The 18,304-nt window shown below is 39.3% G+C and overlaps 1 pseudogene across 1 annotated transcript in view; it reads right to left on the reverse strand.

The window, feature by feature from the left end:
- Positions 1 to 2,567: 2,567 nt before the first annotated feature.
- LOC308427109 (sodium/potassium-transporting ATPase subunit beta-3-like) overlaps positions 2,568 to 18,304 on the reverse strand; it is a 47,822-nt pseudogene continuing 32,085 nt past the window's right edge. The window contains exon 2 of the transcript in view: positions 2,568 to 3,062. The product of the transcript in view is annotated as a sodium/potassium-transporting ATPase subunit beta-3-like (transcript). The remainder of the gene's footprint in view (positions 3,063 to 18,304) is intronic.

Genomic DNA, 18,304 nt, shown 5'->3' on the forward strand with positions numbered 1-18,304 from the left:
TCTGTAAGGCTAAGGACATCATCAACAAAACAAAAAGGCAACCAACAGAATGGGAAAAGATCTTTACCAACACCACATCAGATAGAGGCCTAATATCCAAGGTGTACAAGGAACTCAAAAAGCTAGACACCAGAGAATCAAATAACCCTATTAAAAAATTGGGTATGGAGCTAAACAAAACGTTTTCAGTTGAGGACTACCGAATGGTTGAGAAACACCTGAGGAAGTGCTTCACATCCTTAGCCATCAGGGAAATGCAAATCAAAACAACCCTGAGATTCCACCTCACACCAGTCAGATTGGCGAAGATCCAAAACTCAGATGACAACAGATGCTGGCGAGGTTGCGGAGAAAGAGGAACACTTCTCCACTGTTGGTGAGGTTGCAAACTAATACAACCACTCTGGAAATCAGTCTGGCGATACCTCAGAAAATTGGACATAATACTACCTGAAGACCCAGCTATTCCACTTCTGGGCATATACCCCAGAGACACCTTAGTACACAACAAAGATATATGCACCACAATGTTCATAGCAGCTCTATTTATAATAGCCAGAAGCTGGAAAGAACCCAGATGTCCTTCAGAAGATGAATGAATACAAAAATTGTGGTACATTTACACAATGGAGTACTACTCAGCCACCAGAAACAATGACTTGACCAAATTCTTAAGAAAATGGCTGCATCTAGAGAATATCATTCTGAGTGAGATAACCCAGTCACAGAAGAACAAACATAATATGCAGTCACTGTTAGTGGGATGCTAACCCCAGAGGCTCGCACTGCCCCAGAAACAACTCACAGATTGTATGAAGTCCAAGAAATAAAGAAAACAAAACAAAACAAAGAATTCTTTACACAATAATAACACTTTGACAATTTTAATGTTACATTTTGTTTTGCATGTACTTTGTGATCATTGTAACTTCTGGGTTTTTGATGCATACTGTCAAACCTTTAAAAAGATCAAGTACTGACTATTCATATAGATTTATGTAAAAAATATTTTAAATCTGAAAAAAAAGTACTGACAAAAATGTATAATTTTATGCAAAAAATGCTTGAAATCTATACAGTTATCTTTGTTTTGTAAAATAAAGATGTTAAAAAAAATCATTCTTTGCCGATGACATGATAGTGTACTTGAGTCACCCCAAAAATTCCACTAGAGAACTCCTACAGCTGATAAACAAGTTCAGCAAAGTGGCTGGATACAAAATTAACTCATAGCCTTCCTATACTCAAAGGACAAACATCTGGAGAAAGAAATTAGGGAAAAGGTACCCTTCACAATCGTCACAAAAACTATGAAATACCTTGGTGTGACTCTAACTAAGCAAGTGAAGGACCTGTAAGACAAGAATTTCAAACCTGTAAAGAAAGAAATTGAGGAGGATCTCAGAAAATGTAAAGATCTCCCATGTTCATGGATTAGAAAGATCAACATTTTAAAAATGGCCATCCTACCAAAAGCAATCTACAGATTCAATGCAATCCCCATCAAAATTCCAACCCAGTTCTTCATGTAATTGGAAAGATCAATGTGCTGTACAATAAAGGTTGTTCGCAGAAGAATCCTGTTGTTGTACGACTTTTTCTGCCGGCGGGAAGTGGGGCACGCTACACTAGAGCAGAGAGAGGGCGCCATAAGGGTAGAGAAAGAAAATAAAGAAGGGGCATGTGAGGAGAACAGAAAACAAAAACAGAGATCTGCTGTAACCACGGGCACATGAATATACTTCACACCTGACAACAGCACAAGGTGATGGAGCCAGGGAAGGACCTAAGTAGTTGTTAGGTGTAAGACAGATCATTGAAACTCTGAACACTGACACCTTCAGAGCCAAGGTTCAGCCAAAGAACAGGAATGGAAACAAAATCAGGAGCTTAAGATGATTAGAAAAAGTGGATACATGGGTCAAAAAATGTGACCATAATCAAATGGGAATTCTGCAACATATGAAAAGGCAAAAAAAAAAAAATACAAAGGATTGGAATAGAACAAGGTCAGGTAAGAAGTCTAGAAAATATTGTCAGTGAAGTCATAGAAGAAAAAGTTCCTAAACTAAAGGAGATGATGCCTGTTGTGCCTCAATAACCTTCTAAAATACCACATACATAAGAAAACAAACTTCTTGGCCACTTTAAAATCAAAATCTTTAACAAAATAAATATAAAAAACAGCAACAGAAAATGTTTTTAGAACTAAACAAAAAAACATATAAAAGCAGACCTGTAAGATTTATATCTGTCTTTCTTTTAAATTATAAAACCACTTTATTTTCCCTATCCTTCACATACAGGACTTCTCACACATTGCTTGCAGCTAAAGGCACAAGATGCTGGCAAGGTACCATTTTATCCCTAAAACATGGTTGGCATCAAAATATGACAGTTACCAGTGTTAAATCCATAAAACATTCACAGCACAGCTCAGCACAGCACATTGAGCTTTAGCCTTCGGCAATCACACACAGAAGACAGACTCCCACTCTGCATGTTTGGGGTCCGGAGCTCACTGGTCCGTCTGGCAGAGGCAGCAGCCAGTTATATTTGCTCTGCTTTCATCCTTTGACACACACATTATTTCTGGAGCACTGTCCGGAATTAACTCCATTTTTTCTGTTCATTTTCACAAGAATACAAGGTTGTCCTTTGGAACAGCCAAAATCAGCATCAGCAACACCACTACATTCATGAAGCCAGGCAACAGGAAACTGACATGCACTATAATCTGGACCCTTCTGATGAAAAAGTGTTCCATCAGGACACTGTGAGATTCTTCTGTTCTTCCACAGAATATGGCTTTAGGAAATTCTTCAGGTCTTCAACGAACTTCTCCTAAGTGTGTGGCTGAGACATGCTATATGAGGCAGTCGGTGGTTTGGGGAAAACCCTAAGTCATGGACTAGGAATCTGGTCTGGATATTTCGGGACCTCTTCATTCAGAGTCTGGTGCATGGCCCACATTGTGAATGTGAGGAGTGCAGCCAAGAACCCGCAAAAACTAGGTAGAAGAGCAAGATCAGACCCGGGCACTAGGAGGTGAGCCCCAGAAACTCTTAGCTAGTCGGGTTGTACATGAACAGCTTCCACTCAGACAGGCTCTAGTGGAAGGATTTTTTTTTTTTTTATCTTCATCATGATGGGCCTGTGTTTGTGGAGGTGAACTGAGGCCACCGCGATGGAGGCGATGAGGGGCTTGGCTGCCCTTCCTAGCAATAGCAGCAGCCCAGCCCAGTGATAGCATCTGAAGATGGCGCAGCTGGAAACAAGTCTCCTTTAAGAGACCACTAGAGGCAACTTCACTGCACAGCACAGCTCCTGCTGCTGGGGCCCCTTGATCCTAAGGTCTTGCCAGCCCAGCCATTCCCCGCTGGTTCGCACCGCAGCTGCAGCCTCCAAATGGGCTGATCGTCAACCAAGGCTCTGAGCCTCCCGGATGACCCCCCATACCTGTCTTCTTAATGTATTCTATAGAAGACAAAAGGGTTTGGACAAAAGCTGTGGACCTAAAGAAAACACCCATGACGATTCTGTAAATAAGGCAATGGTCCGAAGTTTTGGGACGATTAAGAATCAGCCATAAAAGTGAAGTTATTCAGAGGTCACCGCCTGATCTAGCAAGTAAGGAGCACAACAAAAGACCGCACAAATTGCTGATCCTTCCCATCCAGCCCCGGAGAGGACCCACCACCCCAGCTCCCACTGCTTACCACCTTGCCCATTCACATGCTCACCATGTCTCAATTTCAGAGTTTCCCCGAAGTCCCCACACAGCACCCAACAGAGGGATCAGAGCAGGACAGAGAGAGCAAGACAAAAATCCTACCAGCAAGGACAAAGGAACAAGAGAAAATAAAACCGGAAGTCCCACCCTCCTTTTCTGACTGGCAGGTCAGCCTGAGGATTTAAATGGCTAGGGATTATTTCTAAAGGTTAAAGGGTGCTTTTGGTACATGACCTCACCTTTTCTGGATCTAAGAGTTGTTTTGCACCCCATTAGCATTTGTGTCTGTTCTCCTAATGTACTGTTACCCCACCCAGCCCTGGGAAGAACCACAATTCCAACCATTTGATGCCTGATGCTCCCCTCTGTGAGCCATGATCCTGCAGTCAGCAGGTCCTGACTTCAGACTTTCCCTGAAATTTCCTCACTGCAGAGGACTTCATCTTTCTGTAATCACGGTGAATAGCTTGCACTTAAGATGCCCTGGAGTATGTGATGCAGAATTTCTGTTATCAAACTTACAGATTTGTATAATTATTTAGGTATTCAATCTCAAGTTTTTGGAATTCAAGTGTTTTTTTTTTCTTTTTTTTCTTTTTCTTTTCTTTTCTTTTCTTTTTTCTTTTCTTTTTTTCTTTTTTCTTTTTTTTTTTTTTCTTTTTTCTTTTTTTTTTTTGCTACTGCACTTGACTTTGGTCCTTCCAACCAATTGTGCTGGAGCAGTGAAGCAGAGAAAATTCTGTAAACCTGCAGTGTCGGGTACATGAGTTAGGCATGCTAACTGTCTTAGGATGCTAGACATCAGTGCAAGGCTCTTTGAATTCGGGAACCAAACACAGAATCATTGTTTGTCAGTTTGAAAGACATATGTCACCTCTCATCTAGGATAGTAGTGTAGATTAGGCTTGTTATGTGGCCACAGATGACATATTCAACTGAGAAGCCCCACGTGGTTTCAGATGTTGGTAAGAGAATGGTATTGGTCCAGGGAAATATTGTTGGGAGGAACCTTACTACTAGCTGGAGTAGATAGTCTTCCTCAGTGTTCACAGGCATCTGCTGGAGAGAGTGTCTGAAAACAGCTAAGAATGGAGAGGGTCAGTTAATGCTGCTCTTTTATTGCAGGAGGTATCAGAGCATACTGCAGAAGTGTTTCTTCCAGTGCTTTGTTCTTGTGAAATCCCTAGAAAGACTCTGACTTCTGAGACTAACAGTGAATCAGAGAGCCAAGGTGTGGGTCTAGAATCTTTGTGAATCTTCATATTGGTGCTGTAAAATCAAGGATAATAAGAATCTACTCTCACCTGATTTTCATGTCAGTTTAGTGTCAGGTCCTGAACTACAGAAGCTGAGACATCTTATTTTTCCATTCCCCCCTCACTCTGGAATGTACTTACATTACTCTGGAATGTAAGTCTATTACTTTGTGATACAACTGAGATATTTTGCACTTTTGCTATTTCACTTTCCTTTCCAGTCACTATAGAAGCCCAGACCAAACATCACCTGAGCAAAGGTTAAGGGACTGTGTTGGAACATTTGTAACTGAGCTGAAATTGTTGTAGGACCAAACTGCTCTAAAAGTGTTCTGCACCTGTCTAGTATATTAGAGTTCAATACAATAATGATCTAATAGAATGGTTTCCTGTATATGTCGAGGGTATTGTTAACAATGACTCAGAGGCTTTGGTGGTCCAGCAAATTCATCAATAACTAGATATGAAGGCAAAATACAAACATACAGTAGTTGTACAGTCCACAGGACTGAATGTCTGAGCTCATCTTTACAATATGCTGGAATTCCAGAAAAGCTGGTTCTAATGCCAGAGAAGGAATGGACTTTCTACCAAGTGAGAGCAAGCAGCATAAGAGCAAAAGCCTCCTCGTAATTACATATTCTCAATGTGCAAGTTATGGCCCAGATCACTGGTGAGGCTTTAAGCTCAACCATCTGGATTATAGCTGTGTCTTCCCCATCCACATCCAGATTAAAGGCCTATATTTCTGGCTCAAGGATCTGGATTCCATGTAGATCTTCCCACTTTAAATTAAGAATATAAAGCTTTCAGTTGTGTACCTACATTTTGGGGTTTGAAATACTTTCAGATGTAATGAAGTTAACAATCAAGATAGCAATATCAACTACACCCTATGCCAACTTCACACATTCATATCTTCTTATATCATCCTTAATTTTCCAATGAAAAAGGACATGTCATAGTAATGCCTAAATGTTCCTTTTTCACCAGAAAGAAAAATTGTTATATGTTTTAACAACAGATGATTGTGCCTGAGAGGATTACAATACCCCTTTTACAAACACAGATTCATAAAAATATTATAATGCTTTCTGGGAACATTTTATTAGTGTCTCAAAATCTAGTATTACAACCACTGATAATCTCTTTATTGATTGATCAATAGTATTGCAGTAGTATTATCAGAAGATACCACAAACCACTAGTTCTTAACTTTTGGGTAACAAATCCTGTGGGATCTAAGAACACTTTCACAAGTGTTGCCTAAGATCATCTCCATATCAAATATTTTTTTCCTCATAGGCCACTAAGTATAAGTTTGGTGTGGGTCGCCTTCTCATTTGTTGGTTGTTCTCCAGCAGACAGTGAGGAAAAAGGGAGCAGCCATGCCAATCTGGCTTGAGACAGCTGTGAATATTATAATCTCAGGAAAACAACATAGTGTCTCAATTCGTTCAGGGACTTGTCCAGACAAAGTCAGGCAGAGAATAGGAAATCCTGTTTATAAATGGAGTCCTCCATTTTGAGCTTTATTCCATTTAGACTTGGGGGACTTGAACTCAAAGACACATTATCCAAAACCTTGATTTTTTGGAAATATGGGTCTTGCCTATGAAAGAAACCATACTGAATAAAGGATACTAATTCAAAATATAGACACACTAGGTCCCTGCCCAGCTCTCCAAGTGGCTGTCCCGAAATGGCTGTGTAAAAGTGTCTTCTATAAGTCATTATAATTTTCTATTATATAATAGTCCCTTTAGGTAAAAAGGAACATGGTAATTAATAACAATGGAATCTCTAGTAATTGTCCCACTGTCTCACTTGTCAGCTGGGAAATGATTTCCTTGCTCAGAAGGAAGGCATGGTACGGAATGCTACTGTGGTGAATGAGGCACTCAGAATGTCTTTGGATAGTGGTTTTGGCAGAATCAATATGCACATGAAAGAAAACATCATAAGCAGAATACATATCTCATCAGGAATTAAAAGTTCTGTCATTTGTACAGAAGAAATGATCCAATGCAGTCAACATACCACAAGTCACTGTCTGATCAAATCAAGATGTACTTCCATATCTAGGGCTCAGTGTTGGTCTCTTATATTTGGAGATCTGCCTGTCACTCAGCATCAGATGTGGCCATGTGAAGCTTGGGGAGTGGAGGTCTCTACTGCTCTACATGCTAAATCCTGTTGCTCCAACATGGACACTGTGTTCATGGGCCCATTGCAAACTGACAATGTACATGGGGACAAGGCTGATGTCCCACAGAATAGATCATTGTAACAACTTGATTAGTGAATTTAACTCATCTGAACTTACCTTTGATGAGCATTTATATTGGTATTAAATATCTTTACATCTTTGGACCATTTTGAGAGATCTTCCTAGTATGTCTTTCTCAACAATTGTTATTCTTTTTCAAAGTCTGTGACAATCAATCTACTCCATTTTATGGCCAATGATTCAGGGAATAATCACACATTGACAAACAAATGTATAATCATCACTACAGCATGAAGCTCTGAACTGTGGTGATTTCCCTTTACTGGTGTCTTTCATGGTTGTGTCAGAAACATGTTTTCATGCTGCAGTTGTTCACTTCAGGGTAGTGTCTGCTTAACAGGCATAACCTTAGTAAACCAGGATCTCCTCATTTCTTCCTCAGTCATTGAAGATCGGGTATATACCAGAAATGTCTAGGTGCGTGTATAATAGCTTAGAGAATGTCCAGGAGTAGAAATTATAGACATCTAGGCAGCTTTTTATGGAACTGTATTTATCTTCACTTCATGGTCAGGGTACTGGGTTGCTGCTGGTATCTTTTGGGCCACATGGCACCCAGATCATGATTGTCAGCTACCTTTTGTGTTAACTTGACAGCCCATTGACTTGCCTTCTTCATGGTGTACATTCACAGCAATAAAACACTAAGAAAGACAGAAGTTGGTAACAAAGTGTGAAGTGCCGTGATAGGCTGACAACATTTTTCTTTGGGAGAATGTGGACAGTGGTTTTGGATATGTAGAGAAGTGGAAGGGTTTCAATGGTTATAATGAGCTATCCTAATTGGAATATAGAGGTTTTGTTAATGACACTGTTTTGAATTTCATCCTCTTGGCCCAAGTATTTTCAGTGGAAATTCCCAGTCTGTGGAGTAGAGAATGTTTTTGTAGTATTTTGGAAAATAACATGACTGCTTTTTGCCCTTGTTTCAAGAGTCAGTCTGAGGGTAAGGTATAGTGATTTAGAATCTTTGTTTAAAAGTGGTATACTCAGACCAGCCTGGTGTAAATTCTGTTGTGTACTAAAGTTCACTTATAGTAAGAGTATTTTAATGAAAAAGAGCAAGTCAATAAAGAAAAAAATCCATAATATATGATTCAAAAATTAAGGGGACACCAGGAGATGAATCCTGTGTTCAAGAATATTAATTTGAATAAAAGGTGCAATGACCTAGGGACAAGATCCCACCTAGCTAAGTTAGCTCCAGAAAACTTAATTTGAACCTTTAATCTCAAGAAGAAAAGACTAACAGGACTCTGAGTTCTTGACCAGCTGAGAACAGAGCAAGTTCTAGGTAACAAAAAGCTCATATCCATATGTGGGGGTATACAACTTCAATCCCAGGAGGTAGGCATAAAAATCTCTAAATTCAAGGTCAATCTACAGAGCAAGCTTCAGGACAGCCAACCTCAGGTAGTTAAGGAGTTGAAAAAAGGAAGCTAGTAATAATGTAACAGAACAGGGGGGGTCATGTTCCAGTTCCTACAAGCAACAGAATTTAGCAGCATCAGCCAAGTTTCCTGGATTTATATTCAAGAGAAAAAGGACACTCCTGGGAATATTGATGCTGGTTATCTGAAGCTAATTAATAGTTATTAGGAGGAGACCAGCAAAACTGAAATATGACCTTCTGGAAAACGCTTTCTGAGAGCAGAACAATGATAAGTTCCAGAAATAGCCAAGGGAGGACCACATGCTGCAGCTGTACTTGGTACTGTGTAAGAATCACCCAGCTGGTACTGGGTCATAAGGTTGTTTTATACTTCATGAATTGTAGAATGATAATATTTGTAATCATTTTACAGTTGATAGAAAAAAAGCCTTATTTCTGGAGAAAAAGGGGGAAATGTAGTGATTTGTCCTGTATTTGAGGCTCCACCCTACACCTGACTGAAACAGATGCAGACAACCAGAGTCAAATTGGGATGGACTTTCGGGAGTCCTATTGAAAAGTTGGGGAAGGATTGAAGGACTTGAAGGGAATGTAAACACAAAAAGATGAACAGAGTGAACTCAGTTTAACCATTGGGGATTCTTAGAGACTGAGCCACCAACCAAGAGCATACAGAGGATAGACTGAGGAGCTTGGCACATATGTAGCAGATAAGCAGCTTGGTCTTCATGTGGGTCCTCCAATGCCTGGACTAGGGGTTTTTCCTTAACCTCTTGCCTATCTTTCGACTCTCATCACTTAATTGGCATGCCATGTTGTGCACTGTGTGTGTGGATATACTTACTCCAGGATGAACTTATATGTAGGGAGCGGCCCCGACCGCACCCGCCAAGATGGTGCTTTGTGGTAATCATATACACTGCACATGTGGGAACAGGTTCCTAGTGCCAGGTGGCGCTATGCTAATCAGGCAGATAGCACTACACCAATCCCTGGAGGACAGATCATTTCTCCCCAGCCAGAGAAAATACAAGGCGACTGTGCTCCGCCCTGGACTCCCCATATCAGCATTGAGGTGTTCCTGAATAAAGGCTGTTGAGAAGAATCCGGAGTGTCCCGTCTTCCTTGCTGGCCGAGGTGGACCCCGACACTAATAGTACTGTAGAATGTCAATACCCCGGGGTTCCACAACCTCTTAAAAGTGAAACAGAGGAACTAGGAAAAGGGATACTATGAGGGGGAGGAGCTAGGGTAGGGAAAGTCATCAGTATGATAATAAATATATAAATTGTTGGAGAAAAAGAAAAATGGAAAAAATTTGAGTCTACACATATTTTCTGATTCGAATAAGGAATCAGGAAAGGCTCATCCTTGAACATCTACCAAAAGTTACCCAAGGAAAGCCACAGAGGAAAAACAAGTGTTCTATGACATGATCCTATCTAGAAGCTTTTTATTTCATTAGGTCCATTTTAAGTGAGGTCAGGAGAGGCTAATATTCATGGAAAATTTATTGTTTTTTCTTTGGTGGAGGAAACCTCCATATAAGGGAATAATAGGAGGAGGAATTCCTCTGTATAAGAAACTTACTCTCAGATGTTTGACTGTGGACAGCAACTCCATCCCTTATTTAAACCTTTTCTTTCTGCTGGAGGTGAGTGCTACATGTTTCCTCTTCTCACTGTAGGACACTAATGTATGCACCCCTTCTGAGTACTGATGGTTTCTTACCTCTGAGAACAATAGTACATAATGGAGGCTCCTGCCAAAATTCTGCCTTCCAAGGTCACCTGATTCCATTTTTTCCGGTGGCACTCAGGCCTTGCATCCTTTTTCCCCAACAAAAGCAGATCATGCTTCCTTCCCTCTCATTTCCTTTATCTCCCAGTTCCCTCCCTCCCTCTACCCCTGTGGTATCATTCTTCTTCATCCCAACTGGAACTGAGGCATCTTTACTTGGGACCTTCACCTTGTTGACCTATGTGAGCTCTGTGGCTTATATCTTAATTATTCTGTACTTTTTTGGATAATATCACATATTAGTGAGTACATGCGATGGAATCCTATTGGGTCTGAGGTACCTCACACAGGATGATAGTTTATAATTCCATCCATTTCCCTAAAATTGCAGGATGACCTCATTTTTAATGGTTTAGTAGTATTCTATTGTGTACATGAAGCAGTTGAAACAACCCAGATGTCCCTTGACAGAAGAAAGGCTACAGAAAATATGGTTCAAGGCAACACTTATTCATGCAAACATTTAATGGGGATGACTTATAATTTCAGAGGTTCAGTCCATTTTGATCAGAGTAGGAAATATAGCAGGCTTGCATAAAATGCTGAACAAGAACATGAGAGCTCTTAACCTCCATCCAAAAGCATCCAGGAAGAAGCTATCTTTTAAACAGCAAAGGCAAGAACACATGGTTAAGTTTCCTGTGGCTTCTCTCTTATATATAATTTTTTTCTATGTGCAGATGAATGTGCTTGCAAATGCTTTAAAAAGTGTTTTCCTTTATGACATTTCCCTTTTGTATTTTTTTTTATTTGAATGGAGATAATGATGGTTTAAAAACATCTTAATATATTGATTACATTCATGATTGTCTTAGTTAGGGTTTTATTGCTGTGAACCGAGACCAGGAGCAAAGCAAGTCTTTTAAAGAAAAATAGTTATTTGAGGCTGGCTTATAGGTTCAGAGGTATAGTCCAGTATCAAGACAAAAGAAGCATTGCAGCCTGCTGATTGGCATAGTGCAGGGGGACCAAGAATTATACATCTTCATCCAAAGGAAACCAGAAACAGACTGAGCCTCCTCAGGCAGGTAAGAGGAGTGTCTCCAAGCCCATCCCCAGAGTGACATACTTACTCCCACAAGGCCACACATTAAACTAGTTCCACTCCCTGGGCCAAACATATGCAAACCACCACAATGATGTTCCTGTATAGTATGGCATCTATTAAGTTTGGAGACTAGTGGGACAGGAAACTGTTTTAGCTAAAGGGTTAAATTCATAAGGTTTCAACCCAAAATGTGTTCATCTATGCTTTTAGGGATAAAAGATTTGTGAAAACTTCCCTACCAAATTGGCTTATTTCTTAGGATTTTACTTCATTATGTGTTTTTTTGTAGTAGACTAGGATGTGAAAGGCTTTACCACATTGAATACATTCACAAGTTTTTTCTCCCATGTGAGTTTTTTCATGATATTTAAGATGGCTAGGTTTTGTAATGTCTTTACCACTTTGATTACATTCAAATGGTTTCTCTCCAGTATGTGTTCTTTAATGTTTTTGGAGGTACCTGGGTGTTGCAAAGGCTTTATTATACTGAATACATTCATATGTATTCTCTACAGTATGTGTTCTTTTATGTATTTCGAGGGAGCTCTTTGTTGAAAAGGCTGTACCACACTGATTATATTCATAAGGTTTCTCTCCAGTATGTGTTCTTTTATGTATTTTGAGTGAACTCTTTCTTGAAAAGGCTTTACCACACTCATTACATTCATAAGGTTTCTCTCCAGTATGTGTTCTTTTATGTGTTTCCAGATTTACCCTCACAGAATAAGCTTTACCACACTGATTACATTCATAAGGTTTCTCTCCAGTATGTGTTCTTTTATGTACTCTGAGGTAACTGGGAAGTGCAAAGGCTTTACCACACTGATTACAATCATAAGGTTTCTCTCCAGTATGTGTTCCTTTATGTGATTCCAGACTTCCCCTCTGGGAATAGGCTTTACCACACTGATTACATTCATAAGGTTTCTCTCCAGTATGTGTTCTATTATGGATTTTGAGGTAACTGGGAAATGCAAAGGCTTTACCACATTGATTACATACATAAGGTTTCTCTCCAGTATGTGTTCTTTTATGTCTTAGGAGATGACTGCATGTTGCAAAGGCTTTACCACACTGGTTACATTCATAATGTTTCTCTCCAGCATGTCTTCTTTTATGTATTTCGAGGTAACTGGTTCTTGAAAAAGCTTTACCACACTGATTACATTCATAAGGTTTCTCTCCAGTATGTGTTCTTTTATGTATTCTGAGATAACTGGTTCTTGAAAAGGCTTTACCACACTGATTACAATCATAAGGTTTCTCTCCAGTATGTGTTCTTTTATGTGATTCCAGACTTCCCCTCTCAGAATAGGCTTTACCACACTGATTACATTCATAAGGTTTCTCTCCAGTATGTGTTCTTTTATGGATTTTGAGGTATCTGGGAAGTGCAAAGGCTTTACCACATTGATTACATACATAAGGTTTCTCTCCAGTATGTGTTCTTTTATGACTTAGGAGTTGACTGCATGTTGCAAAGGCTTTACCACACTGGTTACATTCATAAGGTTTCTCTCCAGCATGTCTTTTTTTATGTATTTCGAGGTAACTGGTTCTTGAAAAAGCTTTACCACACTGATTACATTCATAAGGTTTCTCTCCAGTATGTGTTCTTTTATGTATTTTGAGGTCACTGGTTCCGGAAAAGGCTTTACCACACTGATTACATTCATAAGGTTTCTTTCCAGTATGTGTTCTTTTACTTTTTCGTACATTGCACAGTCTTTCAATGGCTTTATCACATCGATTCCATTCAGAAGGTTTCTCTCCAGTATGTGTTGGTTTACGATGTAGGAGATGAAAGCTTGTTGCCAAGGTTTTAGAACATTGATTACATTCATTGTGTTTCTCTCTTATTACATGCCTGCAAAGAAAACTGACACATGTGAAAGCTTTACTAAAATCATTTTTGGCATAAATCTGTTATTAATAAAAATTCATTTTACATGTTTCTCTAGTGGTAAACAACCAGATTTTAAGTTTTTAACACTTTTTATATTCATTTCTTGGTGATCTCACACAATATGGCTTATATTGCCTCTTTGAATATACCTGTGATGCAAAGGGTATTAATTACCTTGCTCACATACTTAACATTTCTTTTCTAGGTGTGGTTTCCATATAATGTATTGTACATACAAAAAAATGAAGAACTTCGGCCTTTAAAAAACTTACTGCACTAATAATTTTTACTATACTTTAGGTCATACCATATTAACACTGTGAAGGACAAACAGAGAAGTTTCCAAATTTCTAGTATCCATAGAAATTTTCTGCAATGTGACTTCAGGGATGTTCCCAGTAAAGTCAGAAAATCAAATAATTGCAAATTTCTATAATATTCAGAAAATCTTCCAAAAACAGAATCAAAATACATGGTTTTATGTGAATATTATAATCATAGGTACACTTAAAGGACTGATAATTATATTTTTGCTTTTCTTTAGAGATTCCAAGATATTAAAATATTCTCAGAGACACGCTTGAATTAGCTTATACATGCAAATTACCTTCCATGTTCTGTAGAATCTTGACAATGATCATCAATGTGATAGTCATCCCAATTGTAGCCTGAAACAAGAGTTAATAAATCATATAGTATTATAATTTAGGCAAAATCCATGTAACAAAAGCATAGTAAATATTGCTGTAAAAACAGAACCCGTTTCATTCCGTACAATCTATCTCACTCTCCATTGAAATAACATGTGATCATCAGTAACCAAATTATATTTGACCTCTCATCTTGAAAAGGAAAATAGAAATCACAGTCTTACCTATAACACTGAGGTTCTGGTAAGTCTCTAACATCACTTCTTTGTAGAGACATTTCTGGGAAGGATCTAGCAAAATCCACTCTTCCAAAGTGAAGTTCACATGCACATCTTCAGGAGTCAGTGCATCCTAAAATATCCCATACATGATTATACCACAAAACATGTCACTGACATTACTGTAAATATTTGCCTCCCGGACAATATATTCCTATAATCCAGATACACCATCAACTTATTTCCTGACAGAAAGTTATAATTTGATCTCCACATTATCTTAGAAGAAAATTTAATTATAAGGCTCACCTGTGTCACTCCTGACTCCTTTGATTGGATATAGCCTTGCAAGAGAAGTGTCAATTGAGCGGGAGATACAGGGGAAACAGATCAACAATACTGAGCACATGTAGATTTATGTTAAGGTTCTACATGATTTCACAGGAGAGAGATGGTCAGAGAGAGGTCTAGGAAGGCAGAAGAGGAGGAGACAAGGAGATTGCGGGAGTATAGAGATGTAGGCAGATATGAATGTTTCCCTTGGTGCATCTCTAACTTGATGAAGCTATTATTATTTCTAAGGGTTCCTATGGCTCTTTTTATTTCTTATAGAAGGAAAGTTTGGATCTTTGTCCATTGAATGTAAGTTTTTTGTGTAGAGGCTTTGAGGATTGAAAATTTGATATATCAGCCTGCTTGATAAGATACTACGCTTTGGAGACATGTTCATATCCATATGGGACAGAAAACCCATGGCAGGCAGAGTGAACCACCTGGGAAAGGAACCTGGTAAAGAAGGCAGCTTAGGACTGTGTGACATAGTCATTGTGCTCGGCTCCACACTAGTGTGGTGTGAGAGGAGTGTGACCTCGGGATGACTCATCATTTAATATTTACTGCAACAAGCACACATCTCAGAAATTGTATGAACAATTACTAACTAAAAAATGACATGCAAGCTAGTGTATTTGCGCATGCCTTTTATTCCTGAGACACAGGCAGGTATAAATCACAGAGCTGGATGACAACTTGGTCTATATAACTAATTCTCAGAAAGCAAAAGTTACATGATATGAATCTCACTCCCCTGCAAAAGTCAACAAAGAAAACAAAAATGAAGACAAATCTCAGGTCTTTATTGAAGTTGCTACAAATAAGAAAACATTCACTCCAGTTTAGTATTCATATAGTAGAAATCTGATGTGACCCAGTTCCAACAGCCAAATTTATACAATTTTACTAAGAGGGAATGCATTTGTAAAGAATTACAAATGGACAGATAAAAATAGTTGTAATATAAATGTTGATTATAAATAAGCTACAAAGGTAATAGATCACATGAAACTCAAAAGAAAGAAGACCTAGGTGCAGATGCTTCAAATCTTTTTAGAAAAGGGAACAAAATTAATAAGAGGAGTAAAGAGGAAGGCAAAGTTTGAAGCAAAGGCCATCCAGAGACTGTTCTGTATGGATTCCAGCACATATATGGCCACCAAACCCAGGCAATATTGCTGATGCAAAGAAGCACATGCTGAACGACCTGAAACAGCTGTCTCCTGAGAGGCTCTGCTAGATCATGATAAATACAGAGGCAGATGGCAGATGCTCATAGCCAACCACTGAACTGAGAATTCGGTGCCAACTGAGGAGTTAAAAACGGAGTGAAGGAGCTTAAGGGTTTTGCCCCTCCCTAAGACCAACAAAACAAACTGCCTGCAACTCACAAGAATAAAACTACTGTCCAAAGACTACAAAGAGAAACACCCATAACTCCAGCGGCATATATCTAAGACTATGACCTCATTGGGCATCAATGGGACAAGAAGCCCTCGGTCATCTGGAAGTCTGACTCACCAGTGTAGGGTAATGGCAGGGCAGGGAAATGGGAGATGGTGGGTCACACCCTAATAGAAGCAAAGGAGGGGTAGGTGGGATAGGGGTTTATGGATGGGAAACCTGGAAAGAGGATACCATGTGAAATGTAAATAAAATCCACACAATAAAGCAAAAGAAAGAAAAACTGGAATATAAATGAGCTACATAGGGCAGGTGAGATATTTTAGCAGAAGCAGCTCTTCCTGGTCTTCTACTAAATGGTGGTCAATTTCTAGCACTTACTTGGGGACCAACACCTAAGCATTATGTCTAAATGAGTAATTCTAAGGCATCTAGTCATGGTAAAGATGAGAGACACATGATATTCATATTCAGGAACCCAGGAAAATTACTATTATTTATTCCAGAAATTGAGGACAAACACAATAGGCCAAATAGCAGAGACCTGCTAACCAATGACCTGAACTGTAAGATAGATTTGATTTCCAATACAAGACATCCTGAGAAATAGAATATAACCTTTATTTAGCGAATTTTCAAAATTAATGGTGGTGACATAGAGTGCCATAAAACCTTATTAGACACAAAACATGTTAGGTGTTCTATGTCCTTTCTATACCTATTATAAATACAGGACAGACTTCACAAAGATATTTCATCATAAAAAAAGAAAAGTAAAAGTGAAAATACAATACAATCATGTTCTGAAATAGCTTAGCATTGAATAGCAAATGTGTCTATTACTTTTTATGTGATTTGGGGACAGAGTCCAAATGTTTAATGTATGAGATAATGAGAAGAAAGATGAATGATTAACTTTCACAACGACACATTAGACAAAAAGAACAAAATTTGTCTTTTCTAAAAGAAATGAAGGGTCAAACCTGGAGCAGAGGCTGGTGGAATGGACATTGAAAACTCCCCAACTAGAGAGACATCCCATGTATAAGCACCAGCCCTTGACATGAAAGAATAATGTACTGTGCCCAAAAGCAGCATTTGGTAAATGTCGAGTGTGAGGCAACACCCAGCAGCCGACTGAAACAGATGCAGAGAACTAAGGTGAAAGTGGGATGGACTTTGGGAAACCCATCAAACTGCTGGAAAGACAAAATGTCCGTGAAGGAGATGAAAACTCTGCAGAATGACCAACAGAGTCAACTCAACTGGACACATGGGGACTCTCAGAGTCTGAGCCACCAACCAAAGAGCATTCACAGGCTGGACTGAGGACCTTGGCATATATGTTTCAGATGTGCACCTTGGCCTTCCTGTGGGTCTTCCTAGGACTGGATCATTGTTTTTCTCTGAACTTCTTCCCTATCTTTGGATCATGCTTCTTTAAATAGCCAAACACATACTGCCTCAGTGGGTCTGGATCCACTTAACCCAGCATAGACCTGATAGACTATGGTGTGTGGATATGCAAGGGTTCCACAAACTCTAAAAAAATAAGCAGAGAAGATTGAAAAGTTACTCTATAGAGAGAGGACTCCAAATCTGCTCTAATCTTCCCAGCCATTAAGTGCAGGGGTTCATTGTTCCCTAGACCAGGTTCTGTATCATTATCTAAGCCCCCATGGATACCCCTCTCTAGGGCATCCACTGTAGCACAGTTCCAATTTCCTTTACTCACCTCATTCCACAAATACTCAAGAAAAATGAAAAACCAAGGCAAACAGAGCCATGAGAAATGAAGACAGTGATAAAAGAACAACAATGACACATTTCCTTAAGAGCTGGCCGTTCAACCATAGAGATGGGAGGTCTGGGCATTTGGGGTTCTACTAAAAGTACCAAGTGCTTATGCTGGAGTAACAGGGACCCCAAAGACCATCAAGTATCTTACTGCAATGCAAGTGCACAGACTGTTGCAATTTGACTTAGCTGACTCCCCTCATCCCTGCGTGACAGCCCTCAATGGGGCAAAAACTTCCAGGACAATCACATGCCTCACCTGCCTGCAGACAGGGTAGGCACTCCATAGACCGACCAAACTATTTGTTATTCCAATAGAAATATTCACAGTTGTCTCTAGCACTGAACTAACACCAAAGGCAGCTCCACCTCTCTCCTGTTTATGATTCTTTGTAGACGGCTAAGATCATCCTTTCCTGCTGGCCTCTTATCCCAGCTTCCAACATTTCAAGCATTCCCACTAAGTTTACCCACAA

Source organism: Micromys minutus, assembly GCF_963924665.1.
Source record: "Micromys minutus genome assembly, chromosome: 11".
NCBI lineage: Eukaryota > Metazoa > Chordata > Mammalia > Rodentia > Muridae > Micromys > Micromys minutus.